This window comes from Salarias fasciatus, chromosome 4, assembly GCF_902148845.1.
Source record: "Salarias fasciatus chromosome 4, fSalaFa1.1, whole genome shotgun sequence".
NCBI lineage: Eukaryota > Metazoa > Chordata > Actinopteri > Blenniiformes > Blenniidae > Salarias > Salarias fasciatus.
Genome location: NC_043748.1, coordinates 9,122,696 through 9,135,222, shown reverse-complemented (window position 1 = coordinate 9,135,222; position 12,527 = coordinate 9,122,696). Strand labels below are relative to the sequence as shown.

General features: G+C 43.0%; 2 pseudogenes; one reads left to right on the top strand and one right to left on the bottom strand.

Moving 5' to 3' along the window:
* The first annotated feature begins 7,162 nt into the window (after positions 1 to 7,162).
* On the top strand, positions 7,163 to 8,140 carry LOC115386778 (uncharacterized; annotated as a pseudogene).
* A 728-nt stretch (positions 8,141 to 8,868) lies between these two features.
* LOC115387495 (OCIA domain-containing protein 1-like) lies at positions 8,869 to 11,985 on the bottom strand (annotated as a pseudogene).
* Between the last annotated feature and the right edge of the window lie 542 nt (positions 11,986 to 12,527).

Below are 12,527 nucleotides of genomic sequence, written 5' to 3'. Positions count from 1 at the left end.
TATAATCCCCAGCAGGTTTTCAGTAACCGTGCACGGGATGACAGTGTGTGCACGTATGTGTGTATGTGGGCAAGCAGGCTGGAAGAATGCTGGGAGATGGAAGCAGGAAGGCGAGCAGTAAAAAACCCGAAGGTGTGTGATGCACACACACGCATGCACATACACATGCACAACATTGCAGGTTGCTCATTAAGTGTGCCATGGGGACTTGGTATGTGAACCTGCCGAGTGCTGCAGTGCTGCAGAATTCCGGGGAAAGATGGGACAGTGGCTGCCAGAGGAATGTTCTGCAGCAGGTGAAGCAGGCGGCCGTACTATTATAGCCTCCCTGTCAGAAAACACCGGATTAGTGAAGACACACACACCTATCTGCTCATGTTTCCTCTCGTTTGTGACAGCCGTGGTGCAGTTTCACATTTTACAGTAGCTGGTAATTTCTCCATCGCTCTAGAAAATAACACCTCCTGGATTAATGTTTGCTTCATGACTATATGTGAATAAAATGTAGAATAGCTTGGGGTGCCAGGCTTTCACCGTGCCTCACAATGAGTTATAAAGACATTTTATTGCTTGTGACTGAATAATTTCTGTATAAATTCTCACCATTTGCTATAACGGATCATTTTGGGAAACACACTGCTGGATATAATTAGGAATCAGAAATAATTATGGTAATAATATGATAATTTTGTTATTCTAAATTTATTTTCCTCATTTCATGGCAGGAAATGCGTTTCAGAGCACAACAGTGATCCAGTGTGAGCAATATTATGTGCAAATGATGTATTTTGTGTCCCCAAGCAGAGTTTTGTGCTGGTAAACGAAGCAGCAAACATTTGCACCATTTTCAAACGTCCTTGAACAACACACCAAATTCTTTTTTTTTCTTTTTTTTTTTTGAAAGTCGAGAAAAAAATGAAAGAAAGGCACCTTTAGTGATCAGCTAGAGTAAAACAACCGAGTGTGTTGTTGTCTAGCCCCCCACCCCCCCCTTCGGTGGAGTACATGTAAACACTTGCGTCCTGTTTTGACAGTTTGTTTTAGTGAGAGCCTCTCGCAGAGAACCCGGACCTGTTCCTGGAGCCTCGGAGGTCATGGATTATTCATGGGATGTGGAGGGAGAGATGACGCAGTCGCCCCATTGTGTGGCTCATACCCCGGCGAGCATGACAGGGCCGGTTGCATCAGGTCAACAAAAAAAAAAAATAAAGCTGTCACATGTCCAAAGTTTAGAAAAGAGAATGATCGCTGCTGAGGAGTAATATTAACAATGATGCAGCGAAATCGGCTGAAAGCCTTATTTAATGCTGCTGTTTGTTCAGACTTTGTGATTGTTCTTGACCAGCCTGTTAAATTACAGAGGTGGACTGAGCACAAATATTATTACTGTAAAACAACAGACTAATGATTAGGATTTCTCTGCTGTTATTCCCCACCTTGTTAAGTCTGCTGTCTGCCCCTCTCCTGTGCTGATGGCAGACTGTCTCCTCTTCCTTTAAGCAGCCTGACAGTATCCTGCACGTATAGCGGGCCATGACAGCAGGCAGTGCAAGTTGCATTGCAGAAATTTAAAGGTTTGTTATGTTGTGGATTTTCCATGGGTTGATATGATGAAATAATCTTGCAATGATATCTCTGGTTGTTTATTAAAAAAAAAAGTGGATTGTGGATTGTGGATTTTTTTTTTTTTTTTGAAGCCACCAACAATTATCATGACCTTTAACTGCTCACAAAGCGTCAGAATAATCGGCAGCCTTTTCATCAGATCTGATTACTGGATCAGAAAAGAGATGAATGTAGGTGTTTTTTGTCAGTATTTTTCCTACATTAGGTCCGTGTCGTAAATGGATGTACTTAAATAACACAACACAATGGCGCCCTGTCCTTTGCCGTTGGCACTCTCCTCAGATCGACAGCACGATGCCGCAGTGAACAGGATCTCCATGAGTGGAGTGCTTTTTTTTTTTGTTGTTTGTTTTTTTTTGATAAGCAAAGGACACAGGAGTGCTGCTGGAGGCTGAACAAAAGTGAGTGGGCGAGCATTACAAATAGTGACATCACCAAAGATACCCCCTTTTCAATTAAATGACAAGTAGAGCCTGCTGCGTTATCAAAAACACCTCCCACTGCTGCGCATCCTGCAAACACTCGTCTTCAGCCTGGTCAGAGGGGACAGTGCTACATGAAAGAGTTGAGAGGCAGGGTTTGATATTACCATTACGTAAGCAGTATTATTTTATAAAGATAAAATTGAGAGCTAACCCTTCAGTATTCTGCTACTGCCGACAGCAAAACCATGTTTTAGGCTGTTTGTGACATGATGCTAATGATATTGATAATTACGAGTGGCGACAGGACTTCGTCGGTTCAGCAGCCAAATCACAGAGAAGCTTCAGCAGTTGTAAAATGAGCAGAGTATTATTTAGGAAATGGCAGATGTTGACAGTTACTGTTGATGTGTAGAGTCACGACAGGATGAGGCTCTGAAAAACCCCTGCTCTCATCCTGCAACTCCCCCCTGACCTAAAGAGGCGGGACATTACGTTTGACCTTGGCAGAGAGCTTCTAGCTTCCCCGCAGTGTCTTCATAAGAGGAAAAACAAATGCAGATTCTCGCTAAAAGGATCAAACTGTAGCACATCTTCCTTGAACTTTTTGAAAAGCATGCACACAACTGAATGTTTTTCTGATATCAAACCAAGCTGTCAGTTTCCACACCTACATGTTTCCATCTAATATCAGACAAAATAAAGTTTTTCCTGTTTTCCTCAGATGTTATCAATCCTCTTATCACCAGAGCGATATTTTAGGCACCAAGTGAACATTTTTCCTCCAAATTGGTGTGTTAGGAGCAGAAAATAAGAGCAGACCTGAGAGTCTGTTTGGGTTCGACAAGGGCCAGATGATGATTGATGGCTGCTAGACGATTCGGTCAGAACAACTCTCAAACTGCAGCTCTTGAGAGGTGTAACCTGCAGCCAGTCTCTATTTGTGGTCCAGGGAAAAAGTGGTGGTGAACCAGAGACAGGATCTCGATGCATGTGGAAATGAAGGCTGGCTTGTGTGGTCTGATCAAACTAATGAGCCACTGTTGTTGCAAACAGAGAACTACACCTTTATGAAAGTGATCGGAACTTCATTGGAGCATCTATCTGTGGGCCAGCATGAGAAGATGGAAACATGTAGACAATGGCATCATTGGTAAACGTGAGAAAAGATTTGATTTTAATGTGCATTTGCATAAACACAAAAGAATGTCGGGTTGTGTGTAAGCATGTTGAAAAAGACCTCAAGGACAATGTTACAGCTCTGCTTAGTGAGGAATCACATGTCTCTCTTGTAACCACAGTAAAGGTACTACGAACACTGCGTCTCTTGGGGAACTAGAATCTGTCTGCCAAGGTCAGCTTTAATGTCCCCGCTCTTGAGGTCAGACAGGACTCGATCTTGACTTGATGGACTTGAACAGGTGTTTTCCTGTCCTGACTGATAGAAAGAGCTCTTGACCTTGACTTTGCAAAGCTGCCATCAGCATTTTTAACGATCTGGCCATGCTACGTTCTGTAATGTTCCAGAGACACGCGTCTTATGGTGTGATAGAACAAACTGAAGGCTCATCAGCTGGTCAGTTGCTCTGTCTGTCTTGAGCTTCGCTGATCTTTGTTTCTATTGTTCTCTAATCGTCCAGCTCTCATTTACAGCTATTGATTTACTAAAGTTTTCCTTTGCACCACTATTTGGCTACATTTGGTTTCTATAGCTTTTCTGTCTCTTTATTTTGTTCGAAAAACCACAACCAAGGTCTGCCTTTTTCTGGCCCTGCTGATGTCCTTCTCCCTTTTTCATTCTATGACTGGGATTTCCCCCACATTTCCCACTCGACCTCTCACACTTGTACCTGGTGGCCAATTCTGTCTTGAGGTCCTTCATCTTCATTGACAACTTGTTTGTACGGGCAACCTTGAGCTAGTCAATCCCTTTTCATTTGTTCCTTGCTATTTTTTTTGTTGTCTGTATCAGTGTGTTGGACAGATTTTTTAAGACTGACTGAACATGAAGCTTCAAATCCAGTTTCCTTGTGTGTGAGTTTGTTTAGAGAACGGATCCATTTCTTTTTCTCAAGGACAGCCATGCCTGCTCCACCACGACCTGTAGCCTACCTGTCATTTTCAAAGCCGGGTTGCAATGCGCAGGAAGACTTTGGAGCTTTGAGTTTGGGGTTTTAAAGTCTCATGTGGGATTCTAGCTGTTCAGCAGCTGTGGATCTTCTTCCAGATTTTTCCCTTTTTTGATTCGCCAAAGGTTCTGGTTTAAGGTTTTGACTGCAGACGGGCCAGTTCAGCACCTGCTGTCTTCTCCTGTGAAGCCGTACTGCTGTGATGTTCTCCACATGTGGTCTGCAGAAGCAGAGTCTTGGAGAATTATCACAAAGCTGTAGCTGGAGTTGTCTCAGTGGGAGCAAATGTCCTCAAACTTTTAAATGTCTTTCAGCATCCTGGGTTAACAGGATGGATGTTTGTCTTTCCAGATCTATAAACTTCCTAAAATGTATTGTTATTAATGTGGGGATACTGCCATTACGGAGGTGAGATTTATTGTTATTTATTTATCTTTTTGTGAGTGTTTATGCTCAGAACAACCTCTGGTTGATTACTTCTGAGTCATGTTGCTTCTTAACATAATTCACCACATAAGCTCTGTCACCTCTATCGTAACAAATGCTTTACCAACCCCTGTAGCAACTTTTTTGAAAAGTGTTATATATATAACATATATATATTCCAGTTTATCCATTCGCTTGTCCTTGAGCCCTTGCACTTGTGCCGACAGTGAAGTTCACTGAAACAGAGTTTTGTACTGAATCGACTGTTGAACCTTGACATTTGCATCCTTGAGCAGCTCTCTTCAGGTTTCTTTTTTTTTTTTTTTTTTGTGAATACACATTATCTTAACGGTGCTTCCAACACCAAAAACAAAAACAGACAGCTTATGAAATTACTTCTGTAGCACACAACAGAAATGCATGACCTTCGGTTGTTTTTCGAGATATAGCGGCTCTGACATTTCATGTTCTGAATACTGAGGCTGCAAAGTAAGCCAGTTTACCTTGATGGGAGCTCCAGCCGTTTACGGCTGCTGCTACATTTTCATTAGTTTTGTTCCACCTACATCAGTACAAAAATGTCACACTGAAACATAACCGCAAAAGCTGTTGAAGCCACCTTTGCAAAGTCATTCAATTACAAGTTTAGGAAAGTTATTCATCACACACTTTACACTCAACTTCATAGATCAGTCATTTAGAGACCGGGCTCACGCACAGACAAAGAGATGTTTTTTCTGGAGACTGGATTCATTTTTAGTTTGAGGTTCACTGTTGACTCAGGCCTTTTTTTGGGGGGGTGGTGGAGAATGGGTGCGCTGCCTCCCGGTGCACCTGCTCTGTCGGGTTAGCTGAGGACACCTGCGCCGGCTGTCCCGCCACTTGCCTTAATGCTGATTACTCACACTTGGAGCAGATCTCCACTCTCGGCTCTACCTGGAGCGTGCTGGGGTGGATATAAGGGATGAAGGGGCTCTCTGTGGCTGCCTGTGATTGACCTGATTATGGAAAACAGCCCCTGGCGTTGCTCCCAGAGGGTGCAGGGATTGTGGCATCTTCATGAAAAATGTTCCTGTGGTGCCAACTTCTGTCACAGGATGCCTGTGGATAAAGCCCAGCCATGGCAGACTGCCAAGGAGGCGAATGCAGGAGGCAGGAGGATTAAAAAAAACGGGAGGGAAAAAAAAGAAAGGCGGGGGGATTTTCAAAAGTGGATGAAGAGAAGTGATGAGGAGGAGTCACTATTATGCAGGAATCAGGTAATCACACATTCAAAATCAATATTATTGATGTTCAGTCAGGTATGCTACCAGTCATATCACATCTCAGTGTGTTTGTTAAAGGTGTCATGTTTCTTTTCCTTAAACTAAAAAAAATAAAAAATCAGACCCCCTTTTTTTATCCTTTAAAGATTGACAAACCTCTCCGTTCCCCCTTTGGCACAGATAAATCGTCACAACTATATTTGAATGTGCTTACACTTTGAACAAAAGCATCTCTGTTGTGTTTAAACATCTAAAACATGAGTGACAGTCGCATGGAGAACGATCTGCTCATTTCTCAGATGTTTTGTTTCGTACAGAAATACTGTTGTCATTATCGCAGCAGGTCAGTAGATACACGAGACGCAATGAAAATTAAAGCCGCAAGCGGCATTGGGCGGGACCGAGCCCTCGGGCAAGGTGGCCTGACTGAGGCCGTCCTTGTACCTTGATGACTGAAGTCCAGTCATCGGGAACCTTGCTCCTCCATAAACATCCATTTCCATTACTTGACCTCATTTTCTGTTGTAAATGGGCTTTTATTTTGAAGGAATTTGGGCTTGTATTGTGGCAAAGTAGTACATGTTTCCACTAACACTGTCTTACCTGAAATTATGAACCAACTTTTTAAAAAAAATGTAATTTTTTGCAAAAATGTGACTTTTATTTTGAAGGGGTCTGAGCCTTTTATTTTGATAGTCATGTGTGCTCCAATTTAGCAAACACCAATATATCCATTTGAGTGTCAGAGTAGCGTGATTCCATACATCCAATTGTCTGTCTATGCGTCATTCCATCCATCCATCCATCCACTTGTCCATTGATCCATCCATTCATCTGTGTACCTATCCATCCATCAATCCATCCAGCCACCTATCAGCAGTTAACCCCTTGGTACTCCATAAACATCCATTTTCATGACTTTGCCTCATTTTCTGTTGTAAATGGGCTTTTGTTTTGAAGGAATGTTGGGCTTTTATTTTGGAAAAGTAGTACATGCTTCCATTAACACTGTTGAACCCGAAATTATCCACGTCCTTTGTTTAAAAATGTCATTTCTTGCAAAAATGTGCCTTTTATTTTGAAGGGGTGTGAGGCTCTTATTTTGATAGTCATGTGTGCTCCAGTTTTGGAAACACCAATACATGCATTTGAGTGTCAGAGTAGCTTGATTCCATACATCCAATTGTCTGTCTGTGCACCCACCTGTCCATCCATCCATCCATCCACCTGCTTAAAGACTTGTTTCAGGTGTATGGTGTATGTCAGGTGATATTTCTGCAGGGTGTTCTGTTTCATGCATGCGCGTGTTGGAATCCTCAGAGTTTTTAAAGATGTCCCTGTTCCCAGCTTTGGGATCCTCACAGTAGCCTTCTTGTCGTGCTTTTCATTTGGCATCCAAACGTCTCTAAACTTCAGCCTGGGCGTCTTCAGTCTTAGTGGGAGTGTGTTTCTGAAGGGGCACCTTCACATCCTCTTCCTGTTTCCTTTCTACCACCGGACCTCCACCCAGCTCCTCCTCAGCGTCGCAGCTCTGGCGTTCCTCAGCAGCAGTCTGGAGAAAGGCATCAGCACTGTTCGCTTCATGTTCGTGTTCCTGCTGCTGTCCTCCACCACCGAGTTGTTCACCAGCTTCCTGGATCTCCTGCAAGAGGACATCGACAAGGCTCAGGCTGAGGGTTTGGTTCCTGTCACCCTGGCCTGCATGGCCCTGACCACCATGCACACCAAGATGACCAAAGGGTTTCTGTGTGGAGTAAGTTTCCCATCATGGCCCTCCCTTGGGTGTTCCTCATCATCACCACGGCTCTAGTCCCTCACAGTGTGCTGCCCTGCAATGTCATATCCATCATCGTTGGTTGAATGTACGGTAAAGGCTGGTTGTCTTTTCTGGACCTCTCCGAGGCTCGGGCTGGAGTTCTGGAGAAGATGATGCCCTTCAGGTGTTTGAGGAGCATTAAATGGGTGGTTTTTATCCCGGCCAACATAGAGGAGGAAGACTCTGCTTCCACAGATCAACCCCACGCCCTGATCTTACCACGTCCAGGCTTATGCTCCAGTATCCAGCGTTGACTCCATTCCTACCAGACCTGTGACGTATGAAGGCTGGACCAGTGCTATGTCCAGCCCCACGCCACCTCTTAACCTTCACACACACGTCTCATCACATAGCTCCGAGCATGATCTCGGACATTTTTCAGAGCTGACATTTGGACACATGAACCACCACATCCATAGTCATGGTCACGGTCATTGCCATGGTCATGGCATTTAATGCATTACTAGTATTCCAACTAATATGGCATAGATTGTTTGAATATTGTTTTACATTGTTAATAAGCCTGCTTATTGCTTCAGGATCTGTTCACTGGATTGTTTTTTTTTTACTATTACATTGATGACATTTGTACTTTTTGTATCAGCTAATAAATGTGTAAAGATTTGTAAAAAAAAAAAAAAAAAAACAGTTGATATTATTGTTGTATAGTACACAATGTAAAATGCTGTTTTAAAAATATTCATTATCCATAACTTTTAGTAGCCACATACAGGCAACAGTACACCAAATTGTAACATGAAAAGAAAAGCACACAATCAAAAAATAGAATTTTATTGTTAGAATCAGCAAATTCTTTTCGATATTTGGAACTGGCATTTCTCAGTAGAACCGACCACAACTATGCCTGCATTTCTTCAAACTATCCAAACCCTTTTAGCATGCTCCTCTTCTAAACATATGTGAAATTCAAAATGTATGACTGAAACACCTCAGGTACTCAGGTTCATATTATCAGCAGTACAAATAATAAACACCTGTCATTTGAGTTCTAGACTCCAGGTGAGAAAATAATCTTTCACATAACTTTTGGTTAAATTCAAAATCAAGATATCGTAATTGTTGTCGCCTATTTTAGAACTTTTAATTAGTAATATGAATTCAAATGAATTACTATTAAAGCAAGGACATTTTACTCTTCGATCTGATTTATTTGACTTGACACAGATAAATTCAAACTTTTTCATTTTCGGCAGTATCAGCGATGCCAAACAACAGGTCACATCTTCACTTCAGAGCCAGACTCAGTCTTCCCAGGCATCTCCATAGATATTCTTCTTCACTGTAAGAAGAAAGTATGCATTAATTTGATGGAGCAATAAGTAAGACATTTACTAAACAAAATAATTGAAAGTAATCCCTTTTTTGCCTGTTATTGAAGAAACATTCTGTTTAAACAATATCAACAATGTCTTGGTCAAGTTTTTTTTTTTCAAACGGAAGTGCAACTTCAGTGGGCGGGGCTTGGAGGAGGGGAGGAGAGAACAATATGTGATGCAATGTTACGTATTGCACCTTTGAGGACAGTGACTTAACACTTTCTCTACTGTGTTACCACAATCAGCAGCTCACCTGTTTTCTTGGGTCTCTCTGGCTCCTTCTCTGCTGGTGCTTGGAGCATGCTGTCAGCCGTCTGACTGAGGGTCACCTCGTAGTTCTCCCGGTTTTTCAGCCTCAGGTCCTCACAGAGGATGGGCTTTCTGCTGGGCTCCTCCATGTAGGATTGGACTGGAGGCGACAGCGGAAAAACAATAAGTCATATCCATTAGACAGTCATAGTGAAACGTTTGGGCACTAACAGTAGCTCATCTCCTCAGTCAGCACTGATCCTGTTTGACCAAGATGAGCCCAGGTAATTCAAAGGAAAAAAAAAAGTGCTTTTCATGTATGAGAGAATGAAACATTTTTATAACCATTGCGACATTTTAAAAAGGCCTAAATATTCATTATCATCATTTGACCAACAGTGAATACAAATTGTACAAACAGACTGCATAGCTTGTTCCTTTAACCTGTCATGTGCTCTCTATGATTTCAGAAACTTCATCTTCGCCTTGTGGTTCACCATCTGAAAGTCTTAAGACTTGCTTGCTGTGATCCTGCGATTGAGTTGTTGCCAAAAGGTTGCTGTGAGATACCTGGAGCACTGAAGTCGTCTCCTTTGCCCAGCTGCATAGATGACTCTTGACTGGGGCTATATCCATAATCTCTGGAGTGGCTGGACATGGGGCTCGGCGTTTCTGCTGTCAAATGACTGGACATCTGGGTCGTTCAGCTCTGACTGAGGGCCTCTGGAACTGAGAAAGAAGAATCAGATATCATTAAAAAAATAATGAGAACACTCCCCTTAACAAAAATAACAGCAAACAATTATAAGCAAACATTTATACAACAACCTTTTTGTGGAGGAGGATTACTCACTAATGTGCAGGAGGTCATGTCCTCTGTCGTAGGACCTCGCCCAGCGGAGAGTTCTCCAGCCTCTTGAACTTCTCCTGACATGTCTTCTTATATGACAGTTTGCCAGTCAGGTAGCCACAGAAACCAGCAACTGTTGGGTCAAGATGGTGATAAGGTGGTAAGATAAAGATTTGGGTTCTCTTGCCCAGTAGGAAGGAGAACCTAAGGTGGGCTGATTATCACCTGGTTGCATACACAATGCCACTAAATTCAATAAATGACTACAAATAATGAACCAAAAAGATTCAACAGAGGATTACAAAGATAGAAATGCTTTACATGAACTTACAGGCCACTTTAGGTTGAGATCCAAACCTCGGAGAGGCAGACAGAGTTCCTACGGATTAAAAGAAAGTTGGGTTAGTTTGAAGGTCAATATCTGAGTTATTAATACTCAGTGTTGGGAATAACGGCGTTAGAATAAACGGTGTTATTTTTTTCAGTAACGAATAATCTAATTAGTTACTTTTCCCATCGTTGCAACGCCGTTACCGTTACTAAAAATATGAAGTGGCGCGTTACTGACTGAATGAAGCGCGAGTGTCCGCTGCTGCCGCACACATCAGCTGCAGGAGAGAGCAGGGAGGAGGGGGGAGAGGGGAAGGGGGGGGGGGGGTGATGAAGACGCGATGCTGATTGGTTGGTGGGCGAGCATGCCCTGCCCACGTGTCTCACTCGCTGCACGCGCTGACCGGTAAACACAAGACAGAGACAATGGCGTGGAGCTCGAGCCCAGGACATAGAAAGGTAGCGTTCTGAAACTGGAAGCCTCACTGGAGACTTTATCCACGTCTGCCACATGCTAGCATGACACCTGCTGCTGCTGCTGCTAACCCGACCCCGAGTCCAAACGCAGCAGGAGGGAGAGGGGCCGCTCTGCAACAAGCAGCCAGCAGGCGACCAGAGCCGAGCTGAACACACTGACTGCAGGTCCACTGGAACACAGTAGGCCTAATGTACAGTTACAGAGATTTGCAATACTTAATGGCCATAAGTTTACATTTGTGTTTTCTTAACAGGCTGCAATTTAGTTCAAATAAATACTAAATGTTCTAAAATACTGTATAAAGTGTTTTTATTCTTCAATCAGTTGATATAAACATCTTTGATGTTATAGATGTTATAGAATGTGGTAATGTGTAGAACATGAAAAATAACGTCAGTTACTTTGCTGAGTAACTAATTACTTTTTCAGTGAGGTAACTGAGTTACTAACTCAATTACTTTTTGGGAGAAGTAATTTGTAATTCTAACTAATTACTTTTTTAAAGTAACTTGCCCAACACTGTTAATACTTCATTGGCTCCTCCAACCCAGACCCACCGGAGCCATGTCTCAGGGGTTGGGAGAGCACTCTGTTTACATTTACCTCTGGAAACTAGTGCTTGAGTGATGGCCATGCTGACCACTGAGAAGGGCACCGCTGTGGATACACAGAACAGAGACGCAAGAGTAAATTCACCTGAGTCTCGCCTGGAGGTGTTAGAGTTCACGACAGAAACTTACATCTGTAAAAAAAAAAAAAAAAAAAAAGCTCTCCTGGTTGCACTCTTTGAAGACCCTCCTCTCCTCCTCTGTGGGGATGTGTCCCACGCTGAGAGGCTCCTAAAGATCAACACACCTCGCCATTAAACTAACGGGACCAGACCAGCAGGAGGCAACGCAAGTTTCTAAACGAGGCAGCCTGCACTCCGTTCAAAGTTAACGCCATGCTAGCCTGAGCTAACGAGCTAGCCTGCGGGATAACGCGCTTTTCTCTGCGTGTTTACCTGAGCTGCTGCGGACTGCTGGTTCTCCGGGAAGCCTGTGCCAGGAGATGACATTTTCACAGCAATGCCAGGTCTCACCGACACTACCATTAGGATGATAAGCAAGCAGTCGGCGTGGGTTAGCTGTGGTGTGAAGCCTCCCTCCACATGTACATGGGGGGTGGAGCTTTGTCACTAAAGGATAGATGATGGAATGATTCGCTGTTGGAATTTTTTGTTTTTTGAAAGACATAGAGCCTTGTTAAAATACTTTCAAATCAGGACTCTCTCCCTTAATCACAGGTGACCAAATGTGCTTGTGTTGCATCACATTAGTGTGACACCACTAACTACTGTTAAGGCTGGCTCAAAGCCGCAACAAAACAAGGGAGACAGAGACCGGGGAATGTGCGTAAAAGAAAAGTTTAATAAAGTAAAATAAGCAAAAGATCCGTTAAAGGTGCATTAAGGAGTTTTTAAACTTTTAAAATACTTATTTTCCACCATAAATATGTTACACATTTTTAATGTGTACAACGTGCCCTGACATATTCATTGCAAGTACCGCTAACAGCGCTAAATTGTCACTTGAAAGTTGCAGTGCCGGTCCGGCACCA